This window comes from Sus scrofa, chromosome 6 (genome assembly GCF_000003025.6).
Source record: "Sus scrofa isolate TJ Tabasco breed Duroc chromosome 6, Sscrofa11.1, whole genome shotgun sequence".
In the NCBI taxonomy this organism is placed as follows: domain Eukaryota; kingdom Metazoa; phylum Chordata; class Mammalia; order Artiodactyla; family Suidae; genus Sus; species Sus scrofa.
This window is the reverse complement of record NC_010448.4, coordinates 18,500,755-18,525,047: the sequence shown is the minus strand read 5'-3', so window position 1 is coordinate 18,525,047 and position 24,293 is coordinate 18,500,755. Positions and strand designations below refer to the sequence as shown.

The 24,293-nt window shown below is 47.5% G+C and overlaps 1 long non-coding RNA gene across 1 annotated transcript; it reads left to right on the top strand.

The window, feature by feature from the left end:
- Positions 22,163–23,560, top strand: LOC110260924. The gene is made up of 2 exons (XR_002344541.1): positions 22,163–22,511; positions 22,629–23,560. It is a non-coding gene; the product is annotated as an uncharacterized LOC110260924 (long non-coding RNA).

Here is a 24,293-nt window from a genome sequence, read left to right as displayed (position 1 = left end):
AAGAGGGGGGTGCTGCTGAATGAATGGGGGACTTCAGTGGCATTTGGGTGGGCAGCTGGGCTAGTCCCTGGGCTTTTTTTGCTCAAGAGGCTTATGGAAATTTCCTCCTTGCCTTTTGGGATGAGCAGCACTTCTCAGTACAGTGCCAGGTATGGAAGCCTGTGCGGAACCAGGTCTGATGAATTAAGCAGCGTTGATTGGTATCATCCAGCAAGCTCTCAGGGAGTGCCCTTGTGGCTGCCTGGCTTCAGAGTCTCTCCTTGTCACTGCTGTGGCTGTGGCAAGAGCTGCATTGGAGATCCAATTCTGACCATACAACATCCCAATGTCACATGGGGCACCCAAATAAATTGATAAATTAGATATTGAAAAGAGTGAGCTTAATTGATAAGGAAGTCAATGAGTGTATATATATGTGTGTGTGGGTATATATACACATACATACATACATATGAATACATACATATGTACATTCCTACAGAGCAGCTAATGGAATTGATAGATAAGGCCACCCTAATTGCTCTCTTTACCAAATATCTTGGGTGCCAGAGGGTTTTAAGTACAAGCCTTGGGACGCATAGCATAGGAATGAATTCATTTCCAGGGCAGAGTGTATCTGCATGACACATGGGTGTAGGAAGATAAATAGGTAAGTAAAATAGTAAATGAAAAAAATTATTATAGAAATTCATACACGCTAGGTAATTAGGTACAGTCGGATGTCACTTTGCTAGGAAATCTTGACAGGTTCAATGGAGTCAGTTTGCCTCTTTTCTAAGAGGCAGCAGTCTCAACCACTTTCTCTCGTGAACGCTGAGCCACTAAATTTGTTGATTTTTAAAAATCATTTATTATTTTCCATTATCGCTGATTTGTGGTGCTTGATTTCACTTTAACAGCAAAGTGATCCAATCATACATGCATCTACATATTCTTTTTCTCACAGTATTCTCCGTTTGGTTCCAAAAATAGTGACACGATGTATGTCCCTGTGCTATACAGCAGGCTCCCTAGGCTTGCCCACTCCAAGGGCAAGAGTTTGGATTTATTACCCTCCAAATCCCAGTCTTTCCCACACCCTACCACTCTACTCTGGCAACCAAAAATCTGTTTTCCAGTCCATGAGTTTGTTTTGTGTAGAAAGGTTCATTGGTGTCCTTTGTAAGATTCCAGAGGGAAGAGGTTTCTCATGGTGTTTGTCTTTGACTTTTGGACATATTCACTTAGTGTGAGAATTTCTCTTTCCCTCTATGTGGCTGCCAAGGGCATTTTTTTTTTTGCAGTTTTTTTGGCTGAGTATTATTCCACTGTGTATATGTATATCCTCTTCCTAATCTAATCATCTGTCCATGTACATAGATTGTCTTTTGATAGCTTGCTATTGTGAATAGTGCTGCATGAACATAGCAAGGCATTTAACTTTTTTTAGAAGAACATTTTCTGCATATATGCCCAAGAGTGGGATTGCTGGTTCATACGGTCATTCTATAAATATTTTTCAAATTACATCGAATCCTGTCCTTTGTGGGTGTGCATGTAAATTTGGACAACCACTATGTGGGAGGGCATCTTCTTCCCCACACCCTCTCCAGGATTTTTTATTTGTAGATGTACTAAGGATGGCCATTTGGAGAGGGGTGACGGGTACCTCCACTTCGTTTTGATTTGCAGTTCTCTATTAGTGAGTGATGGTGTTCATTTTTTTTCTGCTGCTTGTTGCCCTCTGTTTATTTGGTTTATGGAAAGGTTTATTCAGGTCTTTTGCCCACTTTTCAATTGGGTTGTTGGTTTTGTTGTGCTGTTTGGTGGTGTAAGTTGTTGAGCTATTAATTTTGGAAGCCCAGCCTGACCTGTGCTTGGGATCCAGATAAAGTGCCTGCAGGTTGTGCATGGGAGGTGCTAGAATGCTGATATTTTGGAGAGCAGCTGTGCCAATCAATGGGTTGTTTCTCTTAAGAGGATTCATGAAATTCAGTCCTTTTCTATAGATGTAAGCCTCTTCTGTTCTTTCTGTGCAACTGGTAAGTAGACCTGACCTAAATCCAAGTCAGGGATATAAATGCCAAAAGATTGACTGATAAAATAAAGCTCTCACCAAGATCCTGCTTCGCATCCTGGGTAAAAAAAATCTGTCTTTGTCACTGTGGTGGGTTTGGTAAACACTGTGGCTTAAAAAACATCGATGGGCAGATGACTCACCCTCGCTTCAGGTGGGGTCAATAAATTTAGAAAGAAGGGAAAGGAGAGGAAAAAATGAAGATGTCAATTTACTGTACAAATGAAGGAATCACAGGTGAAAATTAAGAAAAAAATCAATTGTTATATACCTACACACCTATCTTCATAAATCTGTAAGTTCAGGGATATATAAAAAAGGAAGAAAGCTGGTATGACATGATGGGTTGAGGGCTGAGTGTTTAAATGCAGGGGCATAATATAGGTTGGCCTCAGTCTCTGAAAAACCTTGAGAGAGAACTAGCCCACCTGGAAGGGTACTTCTTGGTATTTCATGAAAGAAGGGGAAGGAAAACCAATGAGCATATTGCTTATGGCCAATGCAGCCCTGGGGACAGCTGAGCCAGAGGGAGGAGGAAAACTTGGGAGTGGCTGTTAGAGCCAGTGTCCACATGAGGGCACCAGAGTACCTTCTGGACCCAGGTGCAGCTCAAGGCTGGAACTGCTGAGAGCTGCAAGGCTCTGAAGGTGCAGGCTCCTAGCTGGGGCTTCTGGTGTCTTGAGTGGAACACACAGCAAGCACCCAGATATTTTTCATTTTTTTTCCTGGGCACTAGGGCCTCTGTTCCAAGATGCCCCATGCCAGGCAGAGGGCACATGTGTCCTTTCAGCATTTTGAGGTTGATTAGCAGCCTGGTTGGGTGGCTGTGTGTTAAGAATTCTCAAAGGTTTCACTGGGTTTCAGGATGCCTTGTGTTCCTCCAGAAGCAGAGGCCCAGACCAATACAGAAACTGTGTTTTATCATGAGATGGCTGTTTTCAAGCCCCTGGCCATTGGGGGTTTATATAGGTGGAGAAAGAGGGTGGTGCTGCTGAATGAATGGGGGACTTCGGTGGCATTAGGGTGGGCAACTGGGCTAATCCCTGGGCTTTTTTCCCCCTCAGGAGCCTTAGGGATATTTCCTTCTTGCCTTTCAAGATGATGCTCACTTTTCAGTATGGTCTTTTTTTTTTTTTGCTATTTCTTTGGGCCGCTCCCGCAGCATATGGAGGTTCCCAGGCTAGGGGTCTAATCGGAGCTGTAGCCACTGGCCTACGCCAGAGCCACAGCAACGCAGGATCTGAGCCACGTCTGCAACCTACACCACAGCTCACGGCAATGCCGGATCGTTAACCCACTGAGCAAGGGCAGGGACCGAACCCGCAACCTCCTGGTTCCTAGTCGGATTCATTAACCACTGCGCCACGACGGGAACTCCTCAGTATGGCCAAACATTGTGGATGCCTGACCAGAACCAGGTCTGATGAATTAAGCAGGTTGATGGGTATCATCAGGCAAGCTCTCAGGGAGTTCCCTTTTGGCTGCCTGGCCTCCGAGTCTCTACTTGTCACTGCTGTGGCTGTGGGAAGAGCAGAGTTGGGAGATCAACCCTGGCCAGACAACATCCCAATGTCACAGGTGGCACCCAAAGAAATTGGTAAATATAAGGAGATACTGAAAAGAATGAGATTAATTGATAAAGAAGTCAGTGTGTGTGTGTGTGCATAAAATGAATGCTAAGGTAATTGATAGATAAGGCTATCCTAAATGCTCTCCTTACCCAATATATCAGGTGGCAAATTGTTTAATGTACGAACTTTGGGATGTCCAGCAAAGGAGTGGATTCATTTCCAGGGCAGAGTGTATCTACATGCCACACATGGATGCAGGACAATAAATAGGTAAGTAAATAAATAAAATGTTATTATAGAAATAAATTCATTCACCCCAGGTAACTAGGTCTGGTCAGTTGCCACTTTGCTAGGAAATCTTGACAGATTCAGCAGTCAGTGCTCCTATCTCTCTTCTTGAGAGGCAGCAGTATCAACCCAGACACCTTCTCTGGTGAATGCTGAGCTGCTAATTTTTTTTTGTTTTTTTATAATTTATTATTTTCCATTATTGCTGATAGATGGTGCTCAATTTCACTTTAACAACAAAGTGATCCACTCGTACAGGAATATACTTATTCTTTTTTCTCATTATCCTCCATTTTTTTCCAAAAATAGTGACTAGGTATAGTTCCATGTGCTCTACAGCAGAATGTCTGTGCTTACCCACTGCAAGGGCAAGACTCTGGATGCATTACCCACCAAATCCCAGTCCTTCCCACACCCTCCCCCTCCAATCTGGTAACCAAAACTCTGTTTCCCAGCCCGTGAGTTTCTTTTCTGTAGAAAGGTTCATTGGTGTCATTTGTGAGATTCCAGAGGGAAGGAGTTTCCCATGGTATTTGTCTTTGTGTTTCAGACATATTTCGCTTAGTGTGAGACTTTTCCTTTCCATCTAGATGGCTGCCAGTGGCATGTTTTTGCTCTCTTTTCATGGCTGAGTAGTATCCCTTTGTGTATATGGACAACCCCTTCCTAATCCAAATATCTGTCCATGGACATAGAGTGGGTTTCTGTGTCTTGCTACTGTGAATAGTGCTGTCTGAACATAGTGGAGCATTTAATTTTTTTTGTCTTTTGTTTTTTTAGGGCTGCACCCACCAGCATATGGAGGTTCCAAGGCTAGGGGTCTAATCGGAGCTATGCTGCTAGCCTATGCCACAGCTACAGCAATGCCAGAGCCACAGCAATGCCAGATGCAAGCCACATCTGTGATCTACATGACAGCTCATGGCAACGCTGGATTCTTAACCCACTGAGCAAGGCCAGGGGCCGAAACCACAACCTCATGGTTCCTAGTCAGATTCTTTTCCACTGCGCCATGAAGGGAACTCTGCATTTAACTTTTTTAAAAGAACATTTTCTGGATACATGCCCAAGAGTGGAATTGCTGGGTCCTATGGTTCTGTGTTTATTATTTGGATAACCTGGTATCTTGGTCCATAGTGGTTGTCCAAATTTATGTAGACACCCAGACTGTAGGAGGGCACCTTCTTCTCCATGCTCACTTCAAGGTTTGATTTTGTAGACATACTGGAAATATCCTTGGCTTGAAAAACATCAATGGGCAGACAACCCATGCACCCTTCAGGTGGGTCAATAAATTTTGAAAGAAAGAAGGAAACAGAAAAAGATAAAAGATGCTAGATTTTATGAATGAAGGAATATCATTTGTAAAATTAAGAAAGAACAATCATCATTGCATGCATACACACCTATCTTCATAAGTTCAGGGATATATAAAAAAGGAAGAATGCTGTCATAACATGCTTGGTGGGGAGCTGAGTGTTTAAACAGAGAGGCATGTCTTAGGTTGGCCTCAGGGCTCTGAAAGAATTTGAGAGTGAAAGAGCCCACTTGGAAGGGCACTTGTTGCTATCTTATGAAAGCAAGGGAAGGAAATTCAATGAGCATATTGTCCATGGCCAATGCGGCCCAGGAGACTGCTGAGCCAGAGATTGGAGGAAAATCTGATAGTTGCTGTTAGAGCAGATGGCCACACGAGGGCGACAGAGTACTTTCTGGTCAGGTGCAGCCCCAAGGCTCTAAATGTGCAGGCTCAGAGCTGGGGCTGATGGTGTCTTGAGCGGGACCCACAGCAAGCACCCAGAAGTTTTTCACTTGTTTCCTGGACACCATGGACTCCCTGCTCCAAGATGCCTAGGTGGATAATGAGGATGGTGCTAATGAATGGAGGACTTCGGTAGCATTAGGGTGGGCAGCTGGCTTGATCCCTTTGTGTTTTCCACTCAATATTCTTAGGGAATTTTCCATCTTGCCTTTTGAGATAAGCCTCAGTTTTCAGTATGGTGGCAGGTTGTGGAGGCCTGACTGAAAGCAAGTCTGATGAATTAAGCACATTTAATTGGTATCATGCAAGCTCTCAGGGATTTCCCTTTGGGCTGCCTGGCTTAAGAGTCTCTACTTGTTAGCACTGTGGCTGTGGTAAGAGCTGTGTTGGGAGATCAAACTCTGGCCAGACAACATCACAGTGACACAGTTGGCACCCAAATAAATTGATTTAAAAAGAAAACTAGATAATGAAAAGAATGAGCTTAAATGATAAAAGTCAATGTGTGTGTGTGTGTGTGTGTGTATACACATTCCTACAGAGTAGCTAATGGAATTTATAGATAAGGCAATCCTAAAGCCTCTCCTCATCCAATATCTCGGGTCCAAATATATTGGGTTTTAAGTATGATCCTGGGGATATACAGCATAGGCGTGTATTCTTTTCCTGGGCAGAGTATCTACAGGTACCCTTGGGTGGAGGAATATAAATACCTAAGTAAAAAAATCAGTAAAATATTACAGAAATAAATGCATGTATGCTAGGTAATTCTGGTCAGATGTCACATTTCTAGTAAATCTTTAAAGGATCAACAGAATCAGTTTGCCTGTCTAGTTTCTCTAGAGGCAGTATTCTCAACCCAGACACATTCTCTGGTGAGCCCTGATCCACTGATTTGTGGGTTTTATTTATTATTTTTAAATTTTCCGTTATCACTGATTTATGGTGCTCAATTTCACTGTAACAACAAATTGACCCTGTCATATATATATATATATATATATATATATATATATATATAAAATTTTCCTCACATTTTCCTCCATTTTCTACCAAAAATAGTGACCAGATACAGTTCCCTGTGCTATACATCAGAATCTCATTACTTACCCACTCCATGGGCAAGTGTTTTGATCCATTACCACCAAAGTACCAGTCCTTCCCACCCTTTAACAACAAATTGATCCAGTCATGCATGTGTGTACACATTCTTTTCCTCATATTGTCCTCCATTTTGTTCCAAAAATACTGATAAGTTATAGTTCTCTGCTATACAGCATGTTCTAATTGCTTACCACTCCTAGGGCAAGAGTTTGGATCAATTACCACCCAGATCCCAGGCCTTCCCACTTCCTCCCCCTCCAATCTGGCAACCAAAATCTGTTTTCTAGTCCATGAATTTCTTTTCTGTAGAAAGGCTCATTGGTGTCATTTGAAAGATTCAAGGGTGAGGATGTATCCCATTGTATTTGTCTTTCTCTTTCAGACTTATTTCCCTTAGTAGGAGAGTTTCTCTTCCATCAATGTTGCTGAGAATGGCCTTTTTTTTTTTGCTGTTTTTTATGGCTGAGTAGTACTCCATTGTGTACATGTATATCCTCTTCCTAATCCCATCATCTGTGGATGGATATAGAGTTTCTTTCCATGTCTTGCTCTTGTGAGTAGTGCTGCATGTACATAGCGGAGCATTTAACTTTTATAAAATAACACTTTCTTGATATATGCCCAAGAGTGGGATTTCTGGTTCATAAGGTCATTCTATATTTATTTTTTGGATTACCTTGATCCTGTGGACCATAGTGTTTGTACCAAATTACATGCCCACACAAAATGTAGGAGGGCACCTTCTTCTCCACACCCTTTCCAGGGGTTGTTATTTGTAAACTTACTGATGATGGACATTCAGAGAGGGGGTGAGGTGCTACCTCAGCTTCATTTTGATTTGCATTTCTTATTAATGGGTGATGGTGATCTTTTTTTTCTGGTGCATGCTGCCTTCTGTATATCCTTTTTAGGCAAAAGTCTATTCAAATTTTTGCCCATTTTTCAATGGGGTTGTTTGTTTTGTTTTGCTGTTGGGTGTTATGAGATTTTGAGCTGGTAACTTTGAAAGCCCAGCCTGAACTGGGCTTTGAGATATGGATAAAGTGCTTGGGGGTTGTGCATGCAAGCTGGACCCCCAAAAATGCTGATATTAGGTGAGCAGATGTGCCAATCCCTGTTCTTTTTCTCTCATGAGGTCTCATGAAAATCCATCCTTACTTTCCATGTGAGCCTCTTCTGTTCTTTCTACACACCTGGTATGAAGACCTGACCTAAAAACAGGTCGAGAGATTTGAGGCCAGTAGATTGATTGATATAAAGAAAGCTCTCACCGAGATCCCTCCCGGCTCCCTTGGTAAAAGATCTATCTTTGTCGCTGTGGTGGATTTGGCAAATACTGTGCCTTGAAAATTATCAACGGGCATACAACTCATGCATGGATCTGGTGGGGTCAATAACTTTAGAAAGAAAGAGGGAAAGAGAGAAAAAGGAAAAAAGAAAGAAGTAAAAGAAGCCGGACTTTACTGTACGAATGAAGGAATCTCATTTGGAAAAATAATATGTAAATCATTACATACTACAAACCTATTTTTATAAATACATAAGTGCAGGGCTATGTAAAAAAAGGAACAAGGCTCTCATGACGTAATGGGTCAAGAGCTGTGGTTTGAATGGAGCGGCACAGTGGAAGTTGACCTCAGGGCTCTCGAAGTCTTTGAGAGAGAAATAGCTCAATCTTGGTATTTAAAGAAAGCGGGGGAAGGAAATCCAACAAGCACATTGCTCTGGGATAATGCCGCGCAGGGAACAGCTGAGCCAAAGAGAGGAGGAGAAGCTCGGAGTTGTTAGAAAAGTCCACAAGAGGGCGCCAGAGTATCTTCTGGACCAGATGGCACCGCCAAGTCTGCAGAAGCAGGCAGAGAGGTGGGGCTGATGGTCAGAGAGCAGAACCCACAGCAAGAACCCAGAGGATTTTCTGTTTATTCTTGGGCACCAGGGACTCTCTGCTCCAAGATGCTTCATGTCAGGCAGAGGGCACAGTTGTCCCTTCAGCATTTTGACGTGGATTGGCAGCCTGGTTGGGAGGCAGTGGGTTTAGAATGCTTGAAGTATTCACTGGGTTTCAGAATACCTTGTATTCCTCCAGAGGCAGGGGCCGAGACCCACACAGCATCTGAGTTGTACCGTCATCTGGCCATAGTTAAGCCCCTGACTTTCAGTGGTTTATGCAGGTGGAGAAAGAGGCTGGTGCTGATGAATGAATGGGGTCTTCTGTGGCATTAGGATGGGAAGCTGTGCTAATCCCTGTGTTTTTTTCACTCAGGAGGCTTAGGGAAACTTCCTTCTTGCCTTTCAAGTTGAGCCACACCTTCATTACTGCGCCAATGTATGGAGGCCTGACCAAAACCAGGACTGATGAATTAAGTAGGGTTGATTGGTATCATCAAGAAAGCTCTGAGGGAGTTCCCCCATAGCTGCCTGGCTCAAGAGTCTCTTTTTTCACTGCATTGGCTGTGGCTAGAACTGCTTTTGGAGATAAAACTCTTGGGAGACATCATCCTAATATCTTAGAGGGCACCCAAATAAAAATAGATATAGAAAAGAATGAGCTTAACTGATAATAAGTCAAATAAAAATATAGAAAAGATAAATAAAAATATAGAATATAATGAGCTTAATTGATAATAAGTCAATGAATACTTATGTATATTCCTACAGATTAGGTGAGGGAATTGATAGATGAGGCAATTCTAAAGGCTCTCCTGACCCTATAGCTCAGGTGGCAGATGGTTATAATTAGGAGCCTGGGGATGTGCAGCAAAGGCATATATTCTTTTCCTGGGGTGAGTGTATCTGCATGCCACACATGAGCACAGAAACATAAATGGGCAAGTAAAAATAATAAAATTTATTATAGAAATAAATTCATAGACACTTTGTAATTAGGTCGGTCAGATGTCACATTTCTAAGAAATCCTGTCAGGTTCAAGAGAGTCAGTTTTGCCATCTCTTTGCTTGAGAGCCAGGAGTCTCAACCTAGACACCTCTGGTGATTGCTGATCACATTATTTTGTGGGTTTTTAAAATCATTTATTATTTTCCATTATGGATGATTTATTTTGCTCAATTTCACTTTAACGACATAGTGATCCAGTAGTCCATGTATATACATATTCTTTTTCTCACATTATCCTCCATTTTGTTCCAAAAATTGTGTCTAGATAGAGTACCCTGTGCTATTCAGCACAATGTCTGTGCTTACCAACTCCAAGTGCAAGAGTTTGGATCTATTACCCCCAAATCCCAGTCCTTCCTACAAGTTCCCCCTTCAGTCTGGCAACCAAATATCTGTTTTCCAGTGCATGAGTTTCTTTTGTGTGAAAGCATCATTGATGTCATTTGTTAGATTCCAGAGAAATGGGTATTCCTAAGGTTTTTGTCTTTCTCTTTTGACATATTTGGCATAGTATGAGAGTTTCTCTTTCCATCTATGTGGCTGCGAATGACATTTTTTTTTTGTTCTTTGTATATCTGAATAGTATTCCATTGTGTATATGTATATCCTCTTCCTAATGCAATCATATGTCAATGGATATAGAGATTGTTTCCATGTCTTGCTATGGTGAATAGTGCTGCATGATCATATTGGGGTATTTAACTTTTTAAAAAACATGTTCTGGATATATGTCCAAGAGTGGGATGTCATATGGTCATTCTATAATTATTTTTTGGATTTCATCAATCTGTGGACCATAGTGGTTGCACAATATTTCATACACACCCATACTGTAGGAGAGCACATTTTTCTCCACACCCTCTCCTGGGTTTGATTTTGTAGACACACTCATGATGGCCATTCAGAGAGGGGTGACATGGTACCTCAGCATCGTTTTAATTTGCATTTCTCTTCTAATGAGTGATGGTGATGATTTTTTTCTGGTGCTTGTTGCCCTCTGGAGATCTGGTTTTGGGAAATGTCTCTTCAGGTTTTTTCCCATTTTTCAATTGGGTTGTTTGTTTTGATTTTCTGTTGGGTGGTTTCAGTTGTTGATCTGGTAATTTTGAACCCTGGCCTGAACCAAGCTTTGGGATCTGGATAAAATGCCTGCAGGTTGTACATGAAAGTTGGTAAAAAGGTGATATTTTGGTGAGGAGCTGTGATGATCCCTGTGATTTTTCTCACAAGAGATTTCCTGACACCCTGTACTTTCTTTCCATGTGAGTCTCTTCGGTAGTCTTTATACACCTGGTATGGAAAACTGACATAAAACGAAGTCAGGTGAATTAAGTCCGATAGAATGATAGATATAAAGCATGATCTTACGGAGATCACTCATGGCTCTCTGGTTAAAAGACCATTCTTTGTCTCTCTGGTGGGTTTGGTAACTCCTGTGGCTTGAAAAACTTCAAAGGAAAGGCCACTCATGCAGTCTTCATGTGGGATCAATAAAGTTAGGAAGGATGAGGTATAGAGAGAAAAAGAAGCAAGACATTACTGTATGAATGTAGGAATCAGATGAAAATGAAAAAAAAATTTTAAATACATACACACCTATCTTCATAAATACATAAGTGCAGGGATATATAGAAAAGGAGAAACGTTGTCATGACATGATGGTTCGGGAGATGAATGTTTCAACAGAGTGGCATGTTGTAAGTTGGCCTTAGGGCTCTTAATGCCTTTGAGAGAGAAAGAGCCCACTAGAAAGGGCACTTCTTGGTAATTTAAGAAAGCGGAGGAAGGAAAATACTTCCTAAGGTCAATGCAACCCTGGTGGCTACTGAGCCAGAGAGAGGAGGAAAACCTGAGAGTTGCTGTTAGAGTAGATGTCCACAGAGGGCCCCATATACATACTGGACCCACATGCAGCTCCAAGGCTGCAGGTGTAGGCTCTGAGTTGGGGTTGATGGTGGGTTGAACAGAACCTACAGCAAGTAACCAGAGGTTCTTCGGTTATTTGCTCGACACCTGGGACTATCTGGTGCAGATGCCTCATGTCAGGCAGAGGACACAGACGTCCCTTCAACATTTTTAGTGGGACTCACTGCCTACTTGCATGGCAGTGTGTTTAAAATGCTTGAAGGATTCACTGGTTTTCTGAAAGCCTTATGTTCATCCAGTGGCAGAGTCAAATACCCACAGACCATCTGTGTTGTATCAGGAGGAGGCCATTTTCCAGCCCCTGACCATCGGTGAGTTTGGATAGGTGAAGAAAGAGGGTGGTGCTAATGAATGAATTGGGGACTTCAGTGGCATTATCATGGGCAGCTGAGCTAAACCCTGTGATATTTTGCCCCAAGAGACATTTAATTTTCTTTCTTTCCTATAGAAATGAGTCTCTCTTTCCAGTGCACTGACAGGGTATGGAGGACTGACAAAAACGAGCTCTGAGGAGTTAAGCGGGTTGATTGGTATCATCAATCAAGCTTTCAGGGAGTTCTCTTGTGGCCACCTGGCTTAAGAGTGTCTAACTGTGAGAGCTGTGACTGGGAAAGAGCTGCATGAGATCAAATTCTGGCCAAACCACATCCCATTGTCACAGGTAGCATCCGAATAAATTTATAAATAAAAATAGATTGGGAAAGAATGAGCTTAATTGAGAAAGAAGAAAAGGAATATATATGCTTGTATTTACACTGTAGCTAAGGGTATTGCCAGATGAGACAATCCAAAAGTCTCTCCTAAACCTTTACATCAGGTGGCAGAGTGTTTTAGTACAAGATTTGGGATATAGAGCATAGGAGTGGAATCATTTGCAGAGAAGAGTGTATCTGCATGCAACACATGGGGGGAGGAATATAAATATGTAATTTAAAAATTAAAAAATATTATTATACAAATACATACACACTGGGTAATTACATCTGCTCCCATGTCATTTTACCGGTAAAACTTCTCAGGTTCAATGGAGTCAATTAGACTGTCTTCTAAAGAGGCAGATGTATATACCAATATGCATAATATGGTGAATCATAAGGAATTAATTTTATGGGATTTAATCAGTGATTACTTTATATTTTCACGAATTTATGATGCTCAATTTGACTTGAACAAAAAATTAATCCAGTCGTAATGTATATCCATCTTCTTTTGGTCGCAGTGTCTTCCATTTTGGTTCCACAGAAGTGGCCAGGTAGAATCCCTGTGCTATAGAGCAGGACTTCATTGCTAACACATGCCAAGCACAAGAGGTTGACTCTACCACTCCCAAATCCCAGGCCTTCCCACAGCCTCCCCCTACCATCTGGCAACCACAGCGATGTTTTCCAGTCTATGAGCTGCTTCTACATAGAAAGGTTCGTTGGTTCCATTTGCTAGCTTCCACATAGAAGGGATAGCCCTTGGTATGTGTCGTTCGTGTTCCGACTTAGTTCACCTAGTATGAAACGAGGTGTCACCTAGCTTCTCGTGCCACCTACATGGCTGCGAATGGCATTTTCCTCTTGCTCTGGGGTTTTCGGGGTTCTGCTTTTTTTTTTCTTTTTCTCAATGTTTGAGGAGCATTCCAATGTGTACATATCCACTCTCTTCCTAATCCAATCATCTCTCGATGGACATTGAGTGTTTCCATGTCTGGCTATTGGGAAGTGTGCTGCATGAACATAGCGGGGCTTTTAAATTTAATTCATAGCTTTCCAGCTGTGACTCCTTCATTCCTATGCCAGAATACTGCTTCTTTCCGTTCATTCCTTTTGTCCTCTCTTTCCCTCGTGCTTCCTAGTGTATGGACCCCACCGCAGCTGGCCTGAGTTGTCTGCACGTCGATGTTTTCCCAGCAGCAGAGGTGAGCACGCCCGCCACAGGGACAAAGACAGCTCTGTTCCCCAGGGGATTGGGGGGACTCTTGGGGACACCTCCCTTTTTCGCAATCAATCTACCAGCCTTAGGTCCGATTTCCGGACCAGCTGTATTGAGGGAACGGAAGAGGCTCCAAGGTAAAGACAAGGACGGCGTTTCAGGAGACCTCAGGCGAGAAACTGCCCAGGGATTAACACAGCTGCTCACCAAAGGATCACCGTTTGACCACCTTCCATGCACGACCCTCAGGCACTTTCCTCCTGGCACCAGAGCCCAGGTCAGCCTGGGGTCTCCCAATCAACAGCTCGACCGCAGACACCAGCCAACAGCCCAACAAAACCCCAAACCCAAGGGGAAAATGGCAAAAGACCTCAAGAGACATTTCCCGAAACAGACATGCAGAGGGCAAAAAGCACTGGGAGACATGTGCCCCGCATCCCTCATGAGGAGAGACATGCACGTCAAAGGGACTCTGCAGGACCAACCCACCTCTCTCTGAAGGGCCACCATTAGGAAGTCTACAAGGCACACATCCCTGAGAGGGTGTGGACAAGAAGATGCCCTCCTCCACGGTGGGTATTTTTGTACGTGTGGACAACCGCGATGGACCACACGATCGAGGGAATCCACAAAAATCAATAGCGGACGACCTCAGCACCCAGGCCTCCCACTCTTGGTCCTATTTCCGGAATTGGGTCTTTGAAAAATGTAAAAGCCCCCGCTATGTTCATGCAGCACTCTTCCCAATAGCCAGCCATGGAAAACAACTCAATGTCCATCGAGAGATGATTGGATTAGGAAGAGAGTGGATATGTACACATTGGAATGCTCCTCAAACATTGAGAAAAAAAAAAAAAGCAGAACCCCGAAAACCCCAGAGCAAGAGGAAAATGCCATTCGCAGCCATGTAGGTGGCACGAGAAGCTAGGTGACACCTCGTTTCATACTAGGTGAACTAAGTCGGAACACGAACGACACATACCAAGGGCTATCCCTTCTATGTGGAAGCTAGCAAATGGAACCAACGAACCTTTCTATGTAGAAGCAGCTCATAGACTGGAAAACATCGCTGTGGTTGCCAGATGGTAGGGGGAGGCTGTGGGAAGGCCTGGGATTTGGGAGTGGTAGAGTCAACCTCTTGTGCTTGGCATGTGTTAGCAATGAAGTCCTGCTCTATAGCACAGGGATTATACCTGGCCACTTCTGTGGAACCAAAATGGAAGACACTGCGACCAAAAGAAGATGCATATACATGTACGACTGGATCGCGTTTGTGCTCAAGTGAAACTGGGCACCATACATCCGTGAGAATGGAAAATAATCACCGATAAAATCCCACACCCTTAATGGCTTGGGATTCCCCACAGCATGTGCTATGGTACATAGCCCTGCCTCTCAGGAGAAGCCAGGCGGGCTCCGTTGACCCTGACAAGGGGCACTGGCACTATGAGCTGGGACCCGACGTGATGACCAAGCGTGGATAAATTTCTTTCTGTACTAGCATTTCCTTTTATGTTTCTAAATCCCTAATTGATGTTCCTGCCCCCATGTGTGGCATGCAGATACACTCTGCCCCGGCAATGAATCCACTGCGATGCTGTCCATCCCAAGGCTTGCCCTTCAAACACTCTGCCACCTGAGGCAGAGGGTCAGGAGAGCCTTTGGGACTGCCTCATCTGGCAATACCCTTAGCTACACTGTCAGAATAAGCATGTGTACCCCTTTTCTTCTTTCTCAATTAAGCTCATACTGTCCCCATCTCTTCGTCTTTATAAATGGATCTCGATGCCCCCTGTGACAATGGGGTGCCCTTTGGCCAGACTTGGATCTCGCTGGAGCCATGTCCACAGCCACAGCACTGACAGATAGACACTCTCAAGCCAGGCAGCCACGAGGGAACTCCCTGAGAGCTTGCTGGGTGATTCCAATCAACCCTGCTTCATTCACCAGACCTGGGTTCGCTCAGGCCTCCATACCCTGGCCCCGTCCGGAAACGGGAGGCTCCTCTCAAAAGGCAAGAAGGAAACTCCCCTGAGCCTTTGGAAGGGAGAAGCACAGGGATTCGCCCAGCTCTGGGTCCACCACAAAGCCACCAAAGCCCCCCATTCCTTCCACAGCAGCAGCAGCAGCAGCAGCAGCAGCAGCAGCCGCCTGATTCTCCACCCACATCCACCACCGACGGTCAGGGCCTTGCAAATGGCCAGCTCCCGAGACCACACAGATGCTGGGCGGGTCTCCGCTCCTGCGTCTGGAGGAACACAAGGCGTTCCGACACCCAGTGACTCCTTCCAGCAGCCTTCGAAGCACACTCCCAAGCCACCAGGCTGCCGATCCACCTCCCAATGCTACAGGGACGCCTGTGTCCTCTGCCTGACAGGAGGCGTCTTGGACCAGACAGTCCCCGGTGCCCAGGAACCAACGCAAAGGCCTCTGGGCGCTTGCTGTGGCTTCCTATCCACACACTCTCCATCCCACCACTCAGCCTGCACCTGCAGCCTTGCCGCTGCACCTGGGTCCAGAAGGTGCTCTGGCGCCGTCTTGTGGACACCTGCTCTAACAGCAACTCTCAGGTTTTCCTCCTCTCTCTGCCTCAGCCGCCCCCCAGGGCGGCACTGGCTGGGGGCAATATGCTCCTGGAATGGCCTTCCCCCGCAGCTGCCGCCGCCGCCGCCGCCCCCGCCGCCGGCCTGATCTAGCAAGAAGGGCCAATCCAGGAGGGCCATTGCTCTCTCAAAGGCTTTCGGAGCCTGGAGGCCCACCTCCACCTTGCCACTCCATGCAAACCTTCAGCTCCCAACCCATCCTATCAGGACAGCCTTCTCCCTTTGGGAGATAGCCCTGCCACGATGCCGTTATGGAGACAGGTCCGTAGGTATGTACCCACTGATTTTGTTCATAGCTTTCCAGCTGTGACTCCTTCATTCCTATGCCAGAATACTGCTTCTTTCCGTTCATTCCTTTTGTCCTCTCTTTCCCTCGTGCTTCCTAGTGTATGGACCCCACCGCAGCTGGCCTGAGTTGTCTGCACGTCGATGTTTTCCCAGCAGCAGAGGTGAGCACGCCCGCCACAGGGACAAAGACAGCTCTGTTCCCCAGGGGATTGGGGGGACTCTTGGGGACACCTCCCTTTTTCGCAATCAATCTACCAGCCTTAGGTCCGATTTCCGGACCAGCTGTATTGAGGGAACGGAAGAGGCTCCAAGGTAAAGACAAGGACGGCGTTTCAGGAGACCTCAGGCGAGAAACTGCCCAGGGATTAACACAGCTGCTCACCAAAGGATCACCGTTTGACCACCTTCCATGCACGACCCTCAGGCACTTTCCTCCTGGCACCAGAGCCCAGGTCAGCCTGGGGTCTCCCAATCAACAGCTCGACCGCAGACACCAGCCAACAGCCCAACAAAACCCCAAACCCAAGGGGAAAATGGCAAAAGACCTCAAGAGACATTTCCCGAAACAGACATGCAGAGGGCAAAAAGCACTGGGAGACATGTGCCCCGCATCCCTCATGAGGAGAGACATGCACGTCAAAGGGACTCTGAAGGACCAACCCACCTCTCTCTGAAGGGCCACCATTAGGAAGTCTACAAGGCACACATCCCTGAGAGGGTGTGGACAAGAAGATGCCCTCCTCCACGGTGGGTATTTTTGTACGTGTGGACAACCGCGATGGACCACACGATCGAGGGAATCCACAAAAATCAATAGCGGACGACCTCAGCACCCAGGCCTCCCACTCTTGGTCCTATTTCCGGAATTGGGTCTTTGAAAAATGTAAAAGCCCCCGCTATGTTCATGCAGCACACTTCCCAATAGCCAGCCATGGAAAACAACTCAATGTCCATCGAGAGATGATTGGATTAGGAAGAGAGTGGATATGTACACATTGGAATGCTCCTCAAACATTGAGAAAAAAAAAAAAAAGCAGAACCCCGAAAACCCCAGAGCAAGAGGAAAATGCCATTCGCAGCCATGTAGGTGGCACGAGAAGCTAGGTGACACCTCGTTTCATACTAGGTGAACTAAGTCGGAACACGAACGACACATACCAAGGGCTATCCCTTCTATGTGGAAGCTAGCAAATGGAACCAACGAACCTTTCTATGTAGAAGCAGCTCATAGACTGGAAAACATCGCTGTGGTTGCCAGATGGTAGGGGGAGGCTGTGGGAAGGCCTGGGATTTGGGAGTGGTAGAGTCAACCTCTTGTGCTTGGCATGTGTTAGCAATGAAGTCCTGCTCTATAGCACAGGGATTATACCTGGCCACTTCTGTGGAACCAAAATGGAAGACACTGCGACCAAAAGAAGATGCATATACATGTACGACTGGATCGCGTTTGTGCTCAAGTGAAACTGGGCACCATACATCCGTGAGAATGGAAAATAATCACCGATAAAATCCCACACCCTTAATGGCTTGGGATTCCCCACAGCATGTGCTATGGTACATAGCCCTGCCTCTCAGGAGAAGCCAGGCGGGCTCCGTTGACCCTGACAAGGGGCACTGGCACTATGAGCTGGGACCCGACGTGATGACCAAGCGTGGATAAATTTCTTTCTGTACTAGCATTTCCTTTTATGTTTCTAAATCCCTAATTGATGTTCCTGCCCCCATGTGTGGCATGCAGATACACTCTGCCCCGGCAATGAATCCACTGCGATGCTGTCCATCCCAAGGCTTGCCCTTCAAACACTCTGCCACCTGAGGCAGAGGGTCAGGAGAGCCTTTGGGACTGCCTCATCTGGCAATACCCTTAGCTACACTGTCAGAATAAGCATGTGTACCCCTTTTCTTCTTTCTCAATTAAGCTCATACTGTCCCCATCTCTTCGTCTTTATAAATGGATCTCGATGCCCCCTGTGACAATGGGGTGCCCTTTGGCCAGACTTGGATCTCGCTGGAGCCATGTCCACAGCCACAGCACTGACAGATAGACACTCTCAAGCCAGGCAGCCACGAGGGAACTCCCTGAGAGCTTGCTGGGTGATTCCAATCAACCCTGCTTCATTCACCAGACCTGGGTTCGCTCAGGCCTCCATACCCTGGCCCCGTCCGGAAACGGGAGGCTCCTCTCAAAAGGCAAGAAGGAAACTCCCCTGAGCCTTTGGAAGGGAGAAGCACAGGGATTCGCCCAGCTCTGGGTCCACCACAAAGCCACCAAAGCCCCCCATTCCTTCCGCAGCAGCAGCAGCAGCAGCAGCCTGATTCTCCACCCACATCCACCACCGACGGTCAGGGCCTTGCAAATGGCCAGCTCCCGAGACCACACAGATGCTGGGCGGGTCTCCGCTCCTGCGTCTGGAGGAACACAAGGCGTTCCGACACCCAGTGACTCCTTCCAGCAGCCTTCGAAGCACACTCCCAAGCCACCAGGCTGCCGATCCACCTCCCAATGCTACAGGGACGCCTGTGTCCTCTGCCTGACAGGAGGCGTCTTGGACCAGACAGTCCCCGGTGCCCAGGAACCAACGCAAAGGCCTCTGGGCGCTTGCTGTGGCTTCCTATCCACACACTCTCCATCCCACCACTCAGCCTGCACCTGCAGCCTTGCCGCTGCACCTGGGTCCAGAAGGTGCTCTGGCGCCGTCTTGTGGACACCTGCTCTAACAGCAACTCTCAGGTTTTCCTCCTCTCTCTGCCTCAGCCGCCCCCCAGGGCGGCACTGGCTGGGGGCAATATGCTCCTGGAATGGCCTTCCCCCGCAGCTGCCGCCGCCGCCGCCGCCCCCGCCGCCGGCCTGATCTAGCAAGAAGGGCCAATCCAGGAGGGCCATTGCTCTCTCAAAGGCTTTCGGAGCCTGGAGGCCCACCTCCACCTTGCCACTCCATGCAAACCTTCAGCTCCCAACCCATCCTATCAGGACAGCCTTCTCCCTTTGGGAGATAGCCCTGCCACGATGCCGTTATGGAGACAGGTCCGTAGGTATGTACCCACTGATTTTGTTCATAGCTTTCCAGCTGTGACTCCTTCATTCCTATGCCAGAATACTGCTTCTTTCCGTTCATTCCTTTTGTCCTCTCTTTCCCTCGTGCTTCCTAGTGTATGGACCCCACCGCAGCTGGCCTGAGTTGTCTGCACGTCGATGTTTTCCCAGCAGCAGAGGTGAGCACGCCCGCCACAGGGACAAAGACAGCTCTGTTCCCCAGGGGATTGGGGGGACTCTTGGGGACACCTCCCTTTTTCGCAATCAATCTACCAGCCTTAGGTCCGATTTCCGGACCAGCTGTATTGAGGGAACGGAAGAGGCTCCAAGGTAAAGACAAGGACGGCGTTTCAGGAGACCTCAGGCGAGAAACTGCCCAGGGATTAACACAGCTGCTCACCAAAGGATCACCGTTTGACCACCTTCCATGCACGACCCTCAGGCACTTTCCTCCTGGCACCAGAGCCCAGGTCAGCCTGGGGTCTCCCAATCAACAGCTCGACCGCAGACACCAGCCAACAGCCCAACAAAACCCCAAACCCAAGGGGAAAATGGCAAAAGACCTCAAGAGACATTTCCCGAAACAGACATGCAGAGGGCAAAAAGCACTGGGAGACATGTGCCCCGCATCCCTCATGAGGAGAGACATGCACGTCAAAGGGACTCTGCAGGACCAACCCACCTCTCTCTGAAGGGCCACCATTAGGAAGTCTACAAGGCACACATCCCTGAGAGGGTGTGGACAAGAAGATGCCCTCCTCCACGGTGGGTATTTTTGTACGTGTGGACAACCGCGATGGACCACACGATCGAGGGAATCCACAAAAATCAATAGCGGACGACCTCAGCACCCAGGCCTCCCACTCTTGGTCCTATTTCCGGAATTGGGTCTTTGAAAAATGTAAAAGCCCCCGCTATGTTCATGCAGCACACTTCCCAATAGCCAGCCATGGAAAACAACTCAATGTCCATCGAGAGATGATTGGATTAGGAAGAGAGTGGATATGTACACATTGGAATGCTCCTCAAACATTGAGAAAAAAAAAAAAAGCAGAACCCCGAAAACCCCAGAGCAAGAGGAAAATGCCATTCGCAGCCATGTAGGTGGCACGAGAAGCTAGGTGACACCTCGTTTCATACTAGGTGAACTAAGTCGGAACACGAACGACACATACCAAGGGCTATCCCTTCTATGTGGAAGCTAGCAAATGGAACCAACGAACCTTTCTATGTAGAAGCAGCTCATAGACTGGAAAACATCGCTGTGGTTGCCAGATGGTAGGGGGAGGCTGTGGGAAGGCCTGGGATTTGGGAGTGGTAGAGTCAACCTCTTGTGCTTGGCATGTGTTAGCAATGAAGTCCTGCTCTATAGCACAGGGATTATACCTGGCCACTTCTGTGGAACCAAAATGGAAGACACTGCGACCAAAAGAAGATGCATATACATGTACGACTGGATCGCGTTTGTGCTCAAGTGAAACTGGGCACCATACATCCGTGAGAATGGAAAATAATCACCGATAAAATCCCACACCCTTAATGGCTTGGGATTCCCCACAGCATGTGCTATGGTACATAGCCCTGCCTCTCAGGAGAAGCCAGGCGGGCTCCGTTGACCCTGACAAGGGGCACTGGCACTATGAGCTGGGACCCGACGTGATGACCAAGCGTGGATAAATTTCTTTCTGTACTAGCATTTCCTTTTATGTTTCTAAATCCCTAATTGATGTTCCTGCCCCCATGTGTGGCATGCAGATACACTCTGCCCCGGCAATGAATCCACTGCGATGCTGTCCATCCCAAGGCTTGCCCTTCAAACACTCTGCCACCTGAGGCAGAGGGTCAGGAGAGCCTTTGGGACGGCCTCATCTGGCAATACCCTTAGCTACACTGTCAGAATAAGCATGTGTACCCCTTTTCTTCTTTCTCAATTAAGCTCATACTGTCCCCATCTCTTCGTCTTTATAAATGGATCTCGATGCCCCCTGTGACAATGGGGTGCCCTTTGGCCAGACTTGGATCTCGCTGGAGCCATGTCCACAGCCACAGCACTGACAGATAGACACTCTCAAGCCAGGCAGCCACGAGGGAACTCCCTGAGAGCTTGCTGGGTGATTCCAATCAACCCTGCTTCATTCACCAGACCTGGGTTCGCTCAGGCCTCCATACCCTGGCCCCGTCCGGAAACGGGAGGCTCCTCTCAAAAGGCAAGAAGGAAACTCCCCTGAGCCTTTGGAAGGGAGAAGCACAGGGATTCGCCCAGCTCTGGGTCCACCACAAAGCCACCAAAGCCCCCCATTCCTTCCACAGCAGCAGCAGCAGCAGCAGCAGCAGCAGCAGCACGCCTGATTCTCCACCCACATCCACCACCGACGGTCAGGGCCTTGCAAATGGCCAGCTCCCGAGACCACACAGATGCTGGGCGGGTCTCCGCTCCTGCGTCTGGAGGAACACAAGGCGTTCCGACACCCAGTGACTCCTTCCAGCAGCCTTCGAAGCACACTCCCAAGCCACCAGGCTGCCGATCCACCTCCCAATGCTACAGGGACGCCTGTGTCCTCTGCCTGACAGGAGGCGTCTTGGACCAGACAGTCCCCGGTGCCCAGGAACCAACGCAAAGGCCTCTGGGCGCTTGCTGTGGCTTCCTATCCACACACTCTCCATCCCACCACTCAGCCTGCACCTGCAGCCTTGCCGCTGCACCTGGGTCCAGAAGGTGCTCTGGCGCCGTCTTGTGGACACCTGCTCTAACAGCAACTCTCAGGTTTTCCTCCTCTCTCTGCCTCAGCCGCCCCCCAGGGCGGCACTGGCTGGGGGCAATATGCTCCTGGAATGGCCTTCCCCCGCAGCTGCCGCCGCCGCCGCCGCCCCCGCCGCCGGCCTGATCTAGCAAGAAGGGCCAATCCAGGAGGGCCATTGCTCTCTCAAAGGCTTTCGGAGCCTGGAGGCCCACCTCCACCTTGCCACTCCATGCAAACCTTCAGCTCCCAACCCATCCTATCAGGACAGCCTTCTCCCTTTGGGAGATAGCCCTGCCACGATGCCGTTATGGAGACAGGTCCGTAGGTATGTACCCACTGATTTTGTTCATAGCTTTCCAGCTGTGACTCCTTCATTCCTATGCCAGAATACTGCTTCTTTCCGTTCATTCCTTTTGTCCTCTCTTTCCCTCGTGCTTCCTAGTGTATGGACCCCACCGCAGCTGGCCTGAGTTGTCTGCACGTCGATGTTTTCCCAGCAGCAGAGGTGAGCACGCCCGCCACAGGGACAAAGACAGCTCTGTTCCCCAGGGGATTGGGGGGACTCTTGGGGACACCTCCCTTTTCGCAGTCAATCTACCAGCCTTAGGTCCGATTTCCGGACCAGCTGATTGAGGGAACGGAAGAGGCTCCAAGGTAAAGACAAGGACGGCGTTTCAGGAGACCTCAGGCGAGAAACTGCCCAGGGATTAACACAGCTGCTCACCAAAGGATCACCGTTTGACCACCTTCCATGCACGACCCTCAGGCACTTTCCTCCTGGCACCAGAGCCCAGGTCAGCCTGGGGTCTCCCAATCAACAGCTCGACCGCAGACACCAGCCAACAGCCCAACAAAACCCCAAACCCAAGGGGAAAATGGCAAAAGACCTCAAGAGACATTTCCCGAAACAGACATGCAGAGGGCAAAAAGCACTGGGAGACATGTGCCCCGCATCCCTCATGAGGAGAGACATGCACGTCAAAGGGACTCTGAAGGACCAACCCACCTCTCTCTGAAGGGCCACCATTAGGAAGTCTACAAGGCACACATCCCTGAGAGGGTGTGGACAAGAAGATGCCCTCCTCCACGGTGGGTATTTTTGTACGTGTGGACAACCGCGATGGACCACACGATCGAGGGAATCCACAAAAATCAATAGCGGACGACCTCAGCACCCAGGCCTCCCACTCTTGGTCCTATTTCCGGAATTGGGTCTTTGAAAAATGTAAAAGCCCCCGCTATGTTCATGCAGCACACTTCCCAATAGCCAGCCATGGAAAACAACTCAATGTCCATCGAGAGATGATTGGATTAGGAAGAGAGTGGATATGTACACATTGGAATGCTCCTCAAACATTGAGAAAAAAAAAAAAAGCAGAACCCCGAAAACCCCAGAGCAAGAGGAAAATGCCATTCGCAGCCATGTAGGTGGCACGAGAAGCTAGGTGACACCTCGTTTCATACTAGGTGAACTAAGTCGGAACACGAACGACACATACCAAGGGCTATCCCTTCTATGTGGAAGCTAGCAAATGGAACCAACGAACCTTTCTATGTAGAAGCAGCTCATAGACTGGAAAACATCGCTGTGGTTGCCAGATGGTAGGGGGAGGCTGTGGGAAGGCCTGGGATTTGGGAGTGGTAGAGTCAACCTCTTGTGCTTGGCATGTGTTAGCAATGAAGTCCTGCTCTATAGCACAGGGATTATACCTGGCCACTTCTGTGGAACCAAAATGGAAGACACTGCGACCAAAAGAAGATGCATATACATGTACGACTGGATCGCGTTTGTGCTCAAGTGAAACTGGGCACCATACATCCGTGAGAATGGAAAATAATCACCGATAAAATCCCACACCCTTAATGGCTTGGGATTCCCCACAGCATGTGCTATGGTACATAGCCCTGCCTCTCAGGAGAAGCCAGGCGGGCTCCGTTGACCCTGACAAGGGGCACTGGCACTATGAGCTGGGACCCGACGTGATGACCAAGCGTGGATAAATTTCTTTCTGTACTAGCATTTCCTTTTATGTTTCTAAATCCCTAATTGATGTTCCTGCCCCCATGTGTGGCATGCAGATACACTCTGCCCCGGCAATGAATCCAC